Genomic DNA, 14,726 nt, shown 5'->3' on the forward strand with positions numbered 1-14,726 from the left:
CATTTAGACCCAACGTGACAGTGTGACAAGTCAGGACAAAAGTCCCTGGCGCAGAATAATTAGGAGAGCCAATCCCGCCTAAACTGGGAAGAGGAAAAGAAACGTAAAAATAGAAACGTCAACATAAACAACTGAAAAGTAATCTTTATCTCGTGACTAAAGTAAATATATAGATAAATAAACATTAAATAAACAACAAGATACAAAATTTGCCTAAAAAACTTAAATTCCTATTGAAAACACTTAATTAATTAGACAATGTATAATAATTCTAAAAAATTTCATTTTACTGAAATCCTTTTTTTTGTATTTTAGCAGAAGAAATTTGATACTTTTTTTTTTACATTTTTATTAACAACACAAATAACCCTGACCACTCTTATAGTACTTGTGAGAAAAGTTTAAGACCGCGCGTGTGAGTTCATATTTATTGTGATGATTCTGGTTCCAATTCGAGATGCTATGATTGCTTTATCTACAGCAGAAATAGGAACTAACGCATCAAACTCGCACTAGCCTAATATTCTTCCAGTACTTTGGAATTACGGTGGAATAAACTGTCACTTCTGAAATAATTCCACAAAGGTACGCCAGTACACTAAGGCAACATTCAGGAAATCCCATACTGAATGCCCCTGGTCACGCAGGATCCTATTAGTAAGGGCCGAGGGACCACAAAATATCCTGGATTTAAGAGCAGCAACAGCGTCAACTCGTGTAGCTCAACTGAATTAATCAGTGTAATGAAAAGAGACGGCGCACAAACTTCTACCTTATCTACTTAGTCTGGCCATAAATACTGTTACAATTAAAAATAAACAAAATATTACATTTGAATTTGGAATCTATCATTTTTATATGATTGCTCATTGAGTTTTCTCATTTTGGCGCCAATACATTGTACAATATTTTGCGATATTAAAATGGAGTGGTGTGATAAAGAGAACCGAATCGCTGTGATTGCATTACACAAAGTAGGTATGGAGCCAAATGCAATTTTTAAAACTCTCCATACGCTTGTAAAATTATTAATGCATTAGTAAAATGTTTGTGAACCGGGCTATTAATAGGTGCAATGAGACCTCCTCTGTTTGTGACAGAAAAAGATCTGGCCGTCCATGTAGTGTTCGTACGAAAAAGGTGGTCAAAGCAGTAAGGGAAAGAATTCGAAGAAATCCTGTCCGAAAGCAAAAGATTTTATCTCGGGAGATGAAGATAGCACCTAGAACCATGTCGCGTATTTTAAAAGATAACTTAGGACTTGCAGCCTATTAGAGACGTGGTGGTCATTTCTTAACTGATAATTTAAAAGAGAATAGGGTGATAAAATCGAAACAACTACTGAAGCTGTACGCAAAGGGAGGTCATAATTTTTTTTTGTTTACGGATGAGAAATTTTTTACAATTTAGAAACATTTTAACAAACAAAATGACCGTATTTATGCTCAAAGCTCTAAGGAAGCTTCCCAATTAGTCGACAGAGTGCAACGTGGGCACTATCCGACTTCAGTGATGGTTGGTATTAGCTATGAAGGAGTGACTGAGCCATACTTTTGTGAAAAAGGTATCAAAACATCGGCACAAGTGTATCAAGATACCATTCTTGAGAAGGTAGTGAAGGCGCCAAGTCATAAAGCTCGGTCTACGCAGTCTTGGTTGGAAACGAACGTTTCGGACTTCATCAGAGCTGAAGACTGGCCGTCGTCTAGTCCTGATCTTAATCCGCTGGATTATGATTTATGGTCAGTTTTAGAGAGTACGACTTGCTCTAAACGCCATGATAATTTGGAGTCCCTAAAACAATCCGTACGATTGGCAGTGAAAAATTTTCCCATGGAAAGAGTGCGTGTTTCTATTGATAACTGGCCTCAACGTTTAAAGGACTGTATTGCAGCCAATGGAGACCATTTCGAATAAGCTTTCTATACTTTAAATTGTTTTATATTTATGTATTAAACTAACACACTAAAAGGAATAAATGTTATTTGCCATAGTTTTTTTTTTGTTTTCCTTTGTAACAGTATTTATGACCAGACTAAGTATATTTCTATAAGTACTATACTAATCAAATTTCCGATCATTTCTAGTCACTAAACAAGACTTAGGTCAATTTAAGTGACATGGCATGCTTAGTGGGTGACCCCATCTTCATGGAGGGTTTTTTTCTATTTCTTCTTGGTGTTTTCTTTTTACTTCATCCGGTTTTGGTTCTAGGATTTACATTTTATAACCATGAACCTTTACACAAAAATTTCAATTATCAAATAAACAATGCGGCCGTTCGTCTGTGAAATCAGTTTCTTAGCTTGTGACGTATTACTTCGTTAGAGAATCGAGTATCTCACTATGAACATGTTACCTTCGTTCTTTTGTAAAAGATTGCTTACATTCCGGATATAGAGATAGCGTTAGCGTATCGTGACGTGACCTGACGAAGAAGCCGCGCAACAAAAATCATCATCATCAAAAATCATCATATCATACATATCTGTCATGGCACTAAAATTAAACTTTTTTTTCTTATTGTTTAGATGGGTGGACGAGCTCACAGCCCACCTGGTGTTAAGTGGTTACTGGAGCCCATAGACATCTACAGACATCTACTACTCGAGATATAAGTTCTAAGGTCTTTTTTTTTTTTTTATTGCCCTTGTAGGCGGACGAGCATACGGCCCACCTGATGGTGAGTGGTTACCGTCGCCCATGGACTTCAGCAATGCCAGGGGCAGAGCCAAGCCGCTGCCTACCGCTTAATACTCTCCACAAGCCTCGTTTGAAGAAGGACATGTCATATCGCTCGGGAAACACCGTGGAGGGGAGCTCATTCCATAGCCGGATGGTACGTGGCAAAAAAGATCTCTGGAAACGCACTGTGGATGACCGCAGTGGCTCCAGGTAGTATGGATGAACTCTACTCCGGTGGCGGGCGGTGCGATGGTAAAAACGAGACGTTGGTATCATCTCGAACAATTCCTCAGAGCACTCCCCATGGAACATGCGGTACAAAATACAGAGGGAACCGAAGTCCCTCCGCAGACCCAGAGGCTCCAAACGATCCGTGAGAATGGGATTATCGACAATCCGAACGGCTCTCTTCTGTATGGAGTCAAATGGAAGAAGCTGGTATTTGGGAGCCCCGGCCCAGAGATGGGAGCAGTACTCCACGCGAGGCCGGACTTGTGCTTTATAAAGCAAAAGCCTTTGTCCAGGCGTGAAGTACCGCTTCGCTCTGTTGAGGACTCCCAGCATTTTGGACGCCAACTTGGCTTTGCCTTCCAAATGACTCCGAAATTGGACATCGCTCGAAATGTCGACCCCAAGTATCCCGATACTCTCGGAAGGTTGCAGGGATACTCCTTGGAATTGCGGCGCCATGACAAAGGGGTCCTTCTTCGCAGTGAACGCGCAAACTTGTGTCTTTAACGGGTTGAATTGAACCAAGTTCAATTCACCCCATTCGGAGACTCGCCCCAGAGAGTTCTCCACTTCAGACACAAGCTTTGATCGTCTCTCTTGTACCATGCTCCGAGAGAGACTCTGATGGCCGATATATCGCGCATCCCCCGTGCTGTCATCCGCATAGCAATGCATGCCATCAATAGACAGCATGTCATTGATATACAGGATGAAAAGCGTGGGGGAGAGCACCGAACCTTGTGGAACGCCAGCGTTAATGGTCATGGTATCAGAGCAGTCACCGTCTACAACGACCGTGATGCTCCGCCCATCCAAAAAGCTAGCGATCCACTTGCAGAGACCCTCGGGGATTCCGTAAGATGGTAACTTCGATAGAAGTGCCCTATGCCAGACCCTGTCGAAGGCCTTCGCGATATCAAGGCTCACAGCAAGAGCCTCGCCCTTGCTCTCCAAGGCTTCAGCCCACCTGTGAGTAAGGTATACAAGAAGATCGCCAGCTGAGCGACCGTGACGGAAACCGTACTGTCGGTCACTGATCTCGGTCTCAAGTATAGTTACAACGGCTACCCCACCCTTCGAACCGAAACGCATTACTGCTTCACGGCGGAAATAGGCGGGGTGATGGTACCCACCCGTGCGGACTACCAAGAGGTCCTACCCTTAAGCATGAGTACGAGAGACTGCCTCATAGAAATCCGGTAATTCTACCATTTCAACTAATCTAAGCTGAGTGCTAAACTATTCTTAAGTATTAATATACCTATATCCTGAATTTTACTGACCACACACTTCATACCTTTATTGTCTACCATTGTCTAATTTCGAAGGAGATCGAATAGATTTTTTTAGGTTTAGGTTTTTTACCATAAATCACACGGCCTACGTAGCGATAAGTGGCTACTGCAACTGCTCAAAGTAAGCAGAATAGCTCTACAAAAAAACAAAAAAAAGTATTTCGAGGCGCGTCAAGGTATTCACATTATGACGCCCTTAAGCTAGCTCATTTAATCACTTAACACCAAATGGCTTATGAGTTCGTTCTCCCATCAATACAATAAAAAATTTAGTTTATATCAAAGTCAACCATAACTTAAAAAAAGGTTTATCACGCTGAATGACTAAAATATCATAACAAAATTAAAATAAATACAATAAACCTATCTCTAATCCCCCTCTCTATAATAAAAGTGTTTCTAACCCATAGTTACGACCTCTGATATTGTTTATTCAACTAGTCTCCTCACAAAAATTGATTCGATAATATTTTCATAGCATTTCTACATATGTATGTAACACATATTCCCATCTAGGGATCAAACGCAAGTGACATTTGAATATTAACGTAATCTTCGTCAATATGAATACGTGACAGTATTGAGATAGAATTTCGATTTATGTCCAAGAACATGGATACGACGAAACCAATTTATGCGAACCGAGCACTAATAAGTTAATTTATATGCGATTTTAATTTGAACAAAGAGTTGAGACAGTACAAGGACGTTATGTCTAGAAAATAGTTCTTAGTGATAGGCAGTTATATAGCTGAGCTCACAGCTGATGATGTTTTTGTATCAAGTGACCGGTAGGTCATCAATCTGCAATCATTGGCCGCAAATAATGACGTAAATTTTCCAAACCTAGGCTTAGGAAAATCGTGAAATTCCTAATCTCTCCAGATAGGGCAATAATTTAAAAAATAAATAAAAAAAAAACCTCTTCGCTCCATAATTGAAAAACAACTTTCGGTTTAGGTAATATCTTAACTTTTAAATTAAAGTGTAAAATTTAAAGGTTAACAACCGCACTAACACACAAACCCGGCGATTTCCGTTTTATTTTGAGTTATGAGAGCGAATCCAACCATTAAATTCTTAACAAAGCATTTGGCTCTTATTTTGTCGTAAATGTCCTAAATAGACAGCAGCGAAAGAGATGCAAACACAAAGACTATTTCTTCACAGTATTAAAAATCATGACCCACATACTAAAGAGCAGTTAACTTACAACGCAAATCTACATCTTTATCCGTATAAATTTTAAAACTGACTACGTACTCATCTGAACTAAAACACAATATTTTGTGTTGCTCGTAACAACAACTAAAATTAATTATATAGACGTTATTATTATTACCATGATAGAACCGCGTCTCTAATAATAATTTACATTACGTACTGTGTAACACGGACATAAATGTTCGTTATCTACATGAAATAGTATCTAGATTATTTAAAGTATGAAAGGGTATTCATATATTTCATTTGACAATAAACATAAGGCAGTGTCATAATACGATTTAGAATATTAATCGAATTGAAAACACATTTTTACTTCCTCTTTATCTCAACTATTTACTACAGTAACTCAGTGACTCGCTCTTGGCCTTCATAAGAGATTTCTATTTACCCCGGTCTCCTCCAATGCATACCATTCTTGTGCTTTGAGGACTGCGAGAATTTTTGGATTATATCGAACCATTTTAACGTCCGTCTGGTGTAGTGGTAAGTGACATGGTCACTACACAAGGGGGTCGCGGGTTCGAATCCCGCCAAGGGAAGATATTTCTATGATAAATATAAATATCTTTTCCAGGGTTATGGATGTATATTAAATATATGTATGTGTATAATAAAAATCTTATATTTATTTCCGTTATCTGGTACCTGTAACACAAGTTCTTTACGAAATTATAACGGGACCAGTTAACGTGGCGTGATTGTTAGTAAATATTTATATATTTAAATTTATATATTTTATTTATATTTTGTGGTGGGGATGAATGTCACACAGTACAACTTGTCTTTCTAAGATAGTTTTCATTCGGACGCTTCACCTGAGGCCAGATTAGTAAACTGCTAATCATTCAATATCAAAGTAACTTATTACTTACTAGCGACCCGCCCTCGCTTCGCTTCGGAAACATTAAATTTAATTATTGATAGCTGAGTCCCGCGATGTTACCCGCGGTTATTGTCGCACCGCTGGTTAAGCCGCGGGGCGAAGCTAGTCTGAAAAAAGTAGCCTAAGTTACTTCTTATATGATCAGCTACCTATCAGTGAAAGTCCCGTCTAAACCGGTTCAGCCGTTCCAGAGATTAGTCGAAACAAACAGACAGAGAGACAAAAATTGTAAAAAATGTTATTTTTGTGTATGTACCGTATATATATTCATATGCATGTAGTAAAAAGAGGCTATATCAATATTACAAACAGACACTCCAATTTTATTTATATGTATAGATAAAATATCTAACATATGGATTGCTTCAGTGCTTGTTTTTACGATGCGAGAACGCCGTGTTAAAATAATTCCAGATATTTTTAGAAGCGTAATAAATAGAAGTAGTTACCGTTGACGTAAATTGCTGAACAATTAAAGAACAAGCCAGATATGAATTTCTTATTGCAAAGTAAATGTTTATATGTATGTTATAGTAAAATAAATACAAACTGATTGTTTCTACCAAATAAAAATCATTATATAGTTACACCAGAAAAAATGTCTACAAATATAAATACAATAGAGAATATATAGCTCTTTAACACTCTATGATTAGATGTTTTATGATGAACATATGAACGATGAAAAGAAAATGAAATTACCATTAATACATAGACGCTCATAATCTATACTATATGTACTATATAATATTATAAAGACGAAAGATTTGTTTGTTTGTTTGTATTGAATAGGCTCCGAAACCACTGAAAAATTCTTTCACTGTTTGGAAGCTACACTATCCCGGAGTGACATAGGCTATATTCTTTTTTTTTTTTTAATTAGCGATCCTTACTAAAACTCCAATAATGTAACCCAAGGTTTACAAAGAGAAGTTAAGAAAATTACCTAAAATATTCTTTACATCCGCGTGCGCTCCGAAAACTACCGATGATAGAATAAAATAATGTACTATGACTTTGTAGAACATATTATTAGTTATAAAAAGTGTCGCGACAGCATATGTCTGATAGGTACAATGAGTGCTCTTTTATTTTAAAAAATAAAACCACATCAGATATTTTTTACAGGGAAGCTCTGACTCAATAAACTCAATGGCTTTTGTTTTGTATTTATGACCTTTTTAAGAAAATTAGAAAAACAAAAATATCAAAATAATAATAAAATAAGTAGATAAAACAAATATTATTTAAATGAAAATATAGGTTCATTAAAATAATAATATTCAAACTATCTTTTTAATTTTCTATTTTTAGAAACCTTTAGAATATAAGGGTTAATATGTGTATATTATAATTTTTTATTTTGAATTTTTTTTAGAGACCCGAGCGAAACCGGAGCGGGCTCCTAGTATACGATATATCGCTTTGTTTGAAACATACAAAACTATCAAATTTCGTTTTATTAACTCTCCAGGGTAGAGAGTATAGAGTGTACCAGAGTTGAGAGAATTCTGAATTTTAATTATCGATTAATCGGAATGAGTATTTGAATGATCATACGAGTGTTTGGATGAAGGAATATTTATTATAGGATCTACAGGAGTAGTATTTTTTTAACATTCGTTATTTGAAATGGCTCACGATCGCGTGTAAAATTACTAAAGAATGTAATTTGAATCCGATACAATTTCATATTGCTGTAACAAATAGTTGGATGTGAAACCTGTTGGATGCCGCTAAAGGTTTTCAGGAAACCGAAAATGGATTTGTATAAAACTAGACGGAAAACAGACGAACCAAATCAATCAAAACTTCATACGAGAATAAAAAATTAACAAAGCACTACCTTTTTTTTCGGGCTGGGGGCCGAACCCCCTGTGAGATCCCCGCGCCTAGGAGGCGCAGGCCCAAGGAAATTTTAGGACCCTACCCACTAAACGACTCCCTTGCACTCTTCGCCCTAGCGTCCGTTTCCCTCCGAGGTCAGAGCCCGGATGAGGTTAGGGGGATACCGCGGTCTCACTTCAATCAGACATCTTAATTCACCCTAAGGACACTTCGGCTGATGGAGCCTTCAAGACGAATAGATGGCTCTGAAAAACGTGGGCCGCACCTGTATTATGCTGGAATAAGATTTTTTTGAGTTCGTTACAGTATAGTTTTATTGAATGCTCTAAAAATGCTCTCAAAAAAGACCAGATATGTGCTCAAATTTCAACACAAACGAATAGTTATTAGTCACCACTTGCCTTTACAAACAAAACATCCTCTAAAGATAAAATCAAAGTTTACTAGGAGATGAGTAAAACAGGCATGCTCTCTACGATATGTCAGATTTATTAATTTATGGTAGAAACAGACTTGCGCTAACTTGTAAATATGTTCAAGAATATATACTGTTGTAGAAAATAAACAAAAACGGTTAATGCGTAGTACTTTAGTATGTTCTGTACACCTTTTTAAATTTACAGCGGAAACGTAGCTTAAATGAAAAAAAAAATTAACTTTTACTACAAGATTTTTTTCTTACCCTACTCAATCGCTTGTATATTCGAGGGTCTAATCCAGCTTTGCCAGGCGGATAAGTGAGTTAACGAGGCTCAGCCTGAGACAATTGCCAAAACTTGGAAGAGCAGCGCCTTGGTGAATTGACCACCGGATCAGCGACGCGAAACTCAGTAGTTTGTCTATGTATTGGGTTGCATACCGAACTTTTCGTCGTATTCAACGGCTATCAGACCGAGCCGCTTTCTCGATGAAGCTTTCTGACGCTGTCTTCAGTGCGGAGAATGTTAAGGCTAGACACGGTTTCATATGGTCTAAATTAAAACACGATAGTGTGTCACTATTATGGCACCACCGAGAACCCGGTGAAGCTTCTTGCTCCGTGTGGGATAAACAGCATCGCGTCTACATTTTTATTTTATTTTTAATTGTTTAGATAGGTAGACGAGCTCACGGCCCACCTGGTGTTAAATGGTTACCGGAGCCCATAGAACATCTACAACGTAAATGCCGCTACCCACCTTGAGACATGAGTTCTAAGGTCACACTTTTAACAATACAACGGCCCTGCCTTCAAACCAACGCATTACTGCTTCACGGCAGAAACAGGTAGGGTGGAGGTACCTACCCACGCGGACTCACAAGACGTCCTACCACTGGGTAGGACGTCTTGTGAGTTGTGTGTGGTCTCTTGTGGTATTATTACTACCGGCAGTCATGCCCACGACACTCGACAGTTACGAGACCTAAAAAGTTACATAAAAAGTGACCTAAAAAGTGACCACACTTCTGCTAGTCAACTACGTCGTAGAAAGAAGCAGCACAGCATTAGCGGGAGATCTATTCAGCTCTCGCCACACCGACCCACCGACGTCGAACCTAGAGCAAGAGAAAGGCGTTGGTGACGTTTGGAAGTGACTGGTGAGATCGAAGCTGCGCTGCGCGTCTCAGCCCTCTGGTATACTGACCAGTCGATTGAGGAACGAGCAGTTGACAGTATATCAAGTTTGAAGCCAGCAAACTGGTTCTGCTCCTGCGGAGTTTTCTAGCACACTAATAACACGGTCTGTTCGCCCTCCACTGAGGATGACGGGCGGAGCATGTCGGAGTCGAACCGACTAAATCCTCCTGTCGCTCAACAGCCAACGTACAAACCTCGCATGAGACAGAACCCATGAAAAGGCAAAGGGGGGAAAGTGAAGCATTTAGTGCGGAGCACATCTCTCCCATCATCTTCCCCCTCGGGAAACCGGACCGGCGGTCGTCGGCGCCACGACCACAAGCCCTCTCGGTCGGCAGGCTATCCGAAGCCCACCCAGATGGCGCCGGTTACAGTGAGTGTTACCGAGCATTCAGTCATTTTCGCCTTATATAAATACAAGTTCCGAATAACAACAGCCGGACTGTCGGTCTACTGAGCAATTTCAACCGCTCGGTGGAAGATTTTCACTCTGTCCTTGACCCCCAAACGTCTTTGAGGTGGTCGCGCGTTTGTTTACAATGCTGATTGCGATTGCCCCTACTATCTCTCCCGGGCTCTGTCGGTCGGATCTTAGATGCAAAAAGAAAGTCTTAATTTACCAATTTTTTGAGTATTTCTAATCTTTAAAACCTAACCTTAAAGTTAATAACAAATTCACGGCATTTCATTTTATTTGAAAAATAATTCGTGTTATTACTTTACGCTACGTTAGTTACATGACTCGTATATTATATTGATCTTTAATTTAGCTTCATGTATAAAATGTTTGAATGTATGTGTGTTTGTTATTCTTCAAGCATTCAATGTATAAGTTTAGTTAATATTAAGCAGATAGAATCTATGAATGCAATAAAGAAAGCACACTAAGAAACTTAGACGTAACAATTGAAAATATTTCCAGTGAAATTATATTCTGGTGTCCTTAAATGCGTGTACAATAAAATTATTCACTCATTAATATTTTGCGGGGTTTTTAAAATAATATTAAATGGAATTTATTACACTGCTAGTATTTACACCACGTAAAATAATTCTTTACACAAGAATATCATATATGAATATGAAGTTTGTGTATTCTAGGAATACTAAAGAATAAAAATTTAACGAATGAAAATAAAATTTGTACCAATAAAATCAGTTGAGACAGATGTTTGCTAAGCGTTGCTTTAGTTTAAAAGGTTAACAACTGTTTTCTAATACAACAAGATAGACATAAAATTAAACAGATTATAACCCAGACGCTGCTAAAGAAAACACAATATGTTTGGACATAGTTTAAGATAATTTTGAAGGTTGACTGGAAGCGATGACTTTCAGCATTTCACCTTAGTTATGAGTTTATATTTTGATATTTTAATATACACACTGTCGTTTGGTGTACTTAAGTGCAATAAAGTGTTTTATATTGTATAGTATTGTGTTGTATTTTGTAACAACACCGAATATTTTTGACGAGATAACTACGTCTTATGAATCCATGAACACCGGCTGCACGCACGAAAAAGTATCACGTTCCGCCTAAGCCTGAGCGTGCAAAAGAGAGCGTGGCTCGTGACACATTTATTTCTTTTCGCGCGTGACGTCAGAGCTATCAGTTTGAATAGTTCTGCTACTGGAACGCCGCCACGCGAGCTTTTTCATCAATGTTTATGACTTTATCACGTAAAACTATTGTCCGTAAATGACTTTAAAGACAACCAATTTTTTTTTAAATCATCCTCTTTTTTACCTTAGATTCATTTTTCATGTGTCCCTGTTGTACTCAAACGTATGAAACATAATCATAATGGCGGTAAACACTTAGGTATCTCTTCTGTAGTAAATTGTTCATGTACCGAAAACACGTTTTATTAAACCACATATCGAAGTTTCATACAATACTGTTTCAGGGTGTATTTCGGTAGAGAAATTTTGTCCCAAAGTACAATTGATGACAGTTTTAATAGTAATGACTATTTAAAAGCGTGGCTTCCTTTTAGTTACGTAAATACCTGGAGAATTTGATTGAACCCCCATAGTACAACCAGACTACCTATTTCTGCCCTAAAGCAGTTCCGGTTTGAAGGAATTTGGTGGAATAGTCGATAATTAAACCAAACCATTGAGACTTCGATTTATTGAAGTAGATGGCAACATTCATTTTCTTAGGTTGTCCGGTAACCAAATAGTACACGGAGCGCCATTAGCATGCCGGCTTACCGAAAAGCCTTGAGTGGTTTGTGTTTTTAACATATCTATACTAATATTATAAAGAGGAAAGATTTGTTTGTTTGTTTGTATTGAATAGGCTCCGAAACTACTGAACCGATTTGAAAAATTCTTTCACTGTTTAGAAGCTACACTATTCCCGAGTGACATAGGCTATATTCTTTTTTTTTAAATTAGAGATCCTTACTAAACTCCAATAATGTAAGCCAAGATGTAAAAAAATTACCTAAAAAATTCTTTACATCGCGTGCCTTGCGAAAATTATTGACGATAGAATAAAATAATGTAGTATGACTTTGTAGAACATATTATTGTTTACAAAAAGTGTCGCGACAGCATATGTCTAACTATTATAGCTTTTTTTTTCCTACCTAAGCTGGTAGCCTGGAGCGGCTATTCCAGCGTAACCGTGGCTAGTAGGTGAGCTCACGGGGCTCAAACCTGACGACGATGCTAACACGAACCCTAGCAAGAGCCGTGCTTCGCAGAATCTACCACCGGATCGGAAACGCGACCCACTGAGAAGATCCGGCAAGAAACTCAGTGGGCTGTGTCTGAGAGTTAATTTACTCGTCGAGCTCTTCGTCGCAAGCGACGGGTTCGACGAGAACGGTGACCGGTACTTGAAGTACCTAAAAGCACCGTTAGTGGATCGGGAGGATCCGAGTTGACGTATTTTGGGGACGTCGACTTCCATTCTGTCCGCAGGATCGGGAATGTAGTTACCGGCGGCCACGATGAGAGGGTTCTCGTGTCGTGCCGCTTTATCGAAGTGGCGCATCGACGCCGACTGTAGATACTTATATTATAGCAATGCCGCAATAAGTGTTCTTTTATTTAAAAAAATAAAACAACGTCAAATATCGTTGAAATTTTTGTTAAAGACCCGAGAGGAGCCGGAGCGGGCCGCTTGTCACTAATATTACAACCCAAAAAAAAAACTACAACAAACAACACGAAACTAAAGTAAATTATCTCAGTTGATCACGCTCATTGCTATTCATTGATTTGTGAACGATACGTGACAAACAAAACTGGAACGAGCTGTATGCTCAAAATGATCTATTAAGAGAAAATAAAAATAAAATGAATTGCTGTACATATTCATTGCAAATAATCTTCTTCTTCGCGTCGTTTTCCTCATTACTGAGGGTCGAGACTCCCCCGCTGCATCAGTTTCTCCCATACGACTTCCCTCCATCTGCCGCGATCCTTTGCTTCATGAAGGGCATTATGGAAATTGATGCTCAGAGAAGATCGTATTTGGTCCGACCATCTCGTGGGACTGCGTCCTCTGGGACGTTTGCCATCTACCTTTCCTGTCACCATCAGCTGTTCAAGATACACTGTACAATAATAACACGGGGAAAATATTATGAAAACAAACCCATTACCGGCAGCGCGCGAGATATCGATGTACAATATAGTCCCGCTAATGACCCGACATTAATAATGTTTTTTTCGCCACATGACGTCACAGCTTTGAGGGCATGGCCCTTCATCGCATTAAAAGCCTAATAGCCCAAATGCAATGTAATAAATTTGATTTATCTAATGAAAAATGTTTCCCGAAATGATGTCTATTGTCAGTGACAAGGGAGTGTTATAAATAAACATTTATTTACTTTGCGTTTTTTAATTTACGCAAAGGCAGCTCTGGTCTTTATTTAGGCAAGTATGGTGTACACTCAGGCAATCAGAACCCTCTTGGACTGTCCCTCAGCCTTGTAATCCTGCTTCCTTGGTCTAGTTCTCAGAATAGCGTGGTGCTTTTTTTTATTGCTTAAGTGGATGGACGAGCTCACAGCCCACCTGGTGTTAAGTGGTTACTGGAGCCCAAAGACATCTACGACGTAAACGCCCTCCACCTTGAGATATATGTTATAAGGTCTCAAGTATAGTTACAACGTCTGCCCTATCCTTCAAACCGAAACGCATTACTGCTTCACGGCAGAAATAGGCAGGGTGGTGGTACCTACCCGCGCGGACTCACGAGAGGTCCACCACCAGTAAAAAGTACCAGTACTTAAGGAACGTTGACTTTTCGCAGCTTATATCACGTTCTAGCTCTGTACACACGTACCTAGCCTTGATTCTCGCAAAGAACCAAAGGGAAACGGAGGTAACTGAAAATCAGCGCTGTTTGATTTATCGACTTTTAAGAGCATTAGCTGAGCCACCTCCTTATGCATTTTTCTTTTCTTTTATTTATCTAAATGTATTGATCTATATCTGAGTGAAAGGCAATAAATTATTTTACTATTATTATTATTACGATGATGTAGCTCTCGAACGTACTCGTTTTTTTAACCTTGAAGGCAGTCGTGGTTAGACTTCAGTAATGTGAGGAGACTGACTGAGATCACTCAACAGCAAACCGTCGTATACGCCCTAAACATATTCTGACGGATACAATGCATCAACTCGATTAGTGATGCAAGCTACTAATTCTAACGCTATCAACAGTCAGAACACGAAGGAACCAAATTATGGAAATATATAAAAGTATTTTTTTTAAGATCTGGCCTTCTAGCTAACTTCCAAATTCCGTAACCTCTTAAGATCAGATGGGCGGTAAGCTCGTCTGCCTCAATTACGTTTACTATTAATTGGTGGTGCCCGCAGTGGTAACGAATAGTAATCCGATTATAATGCAATGGTATTGTTTTAAAAATGGAAAGTAATTTTAGTTGTCTTCGTGATGGTGCCG

The sequence above is a fragment of the Bombyx mandarina genome, chromosome 19 (assembly GCF_030267445.1).
Source record: "Bombyx mandarina strain Sakado chromosome 19, ASM3026744v2".
NCBI classification, from domain to species: domain Eukaryota; kingdom Metazoa; phylum Arthropoda; class Insecta; order Lepidoptera; family Bombycidae; genus Bombyx; species Bombyx mandarina.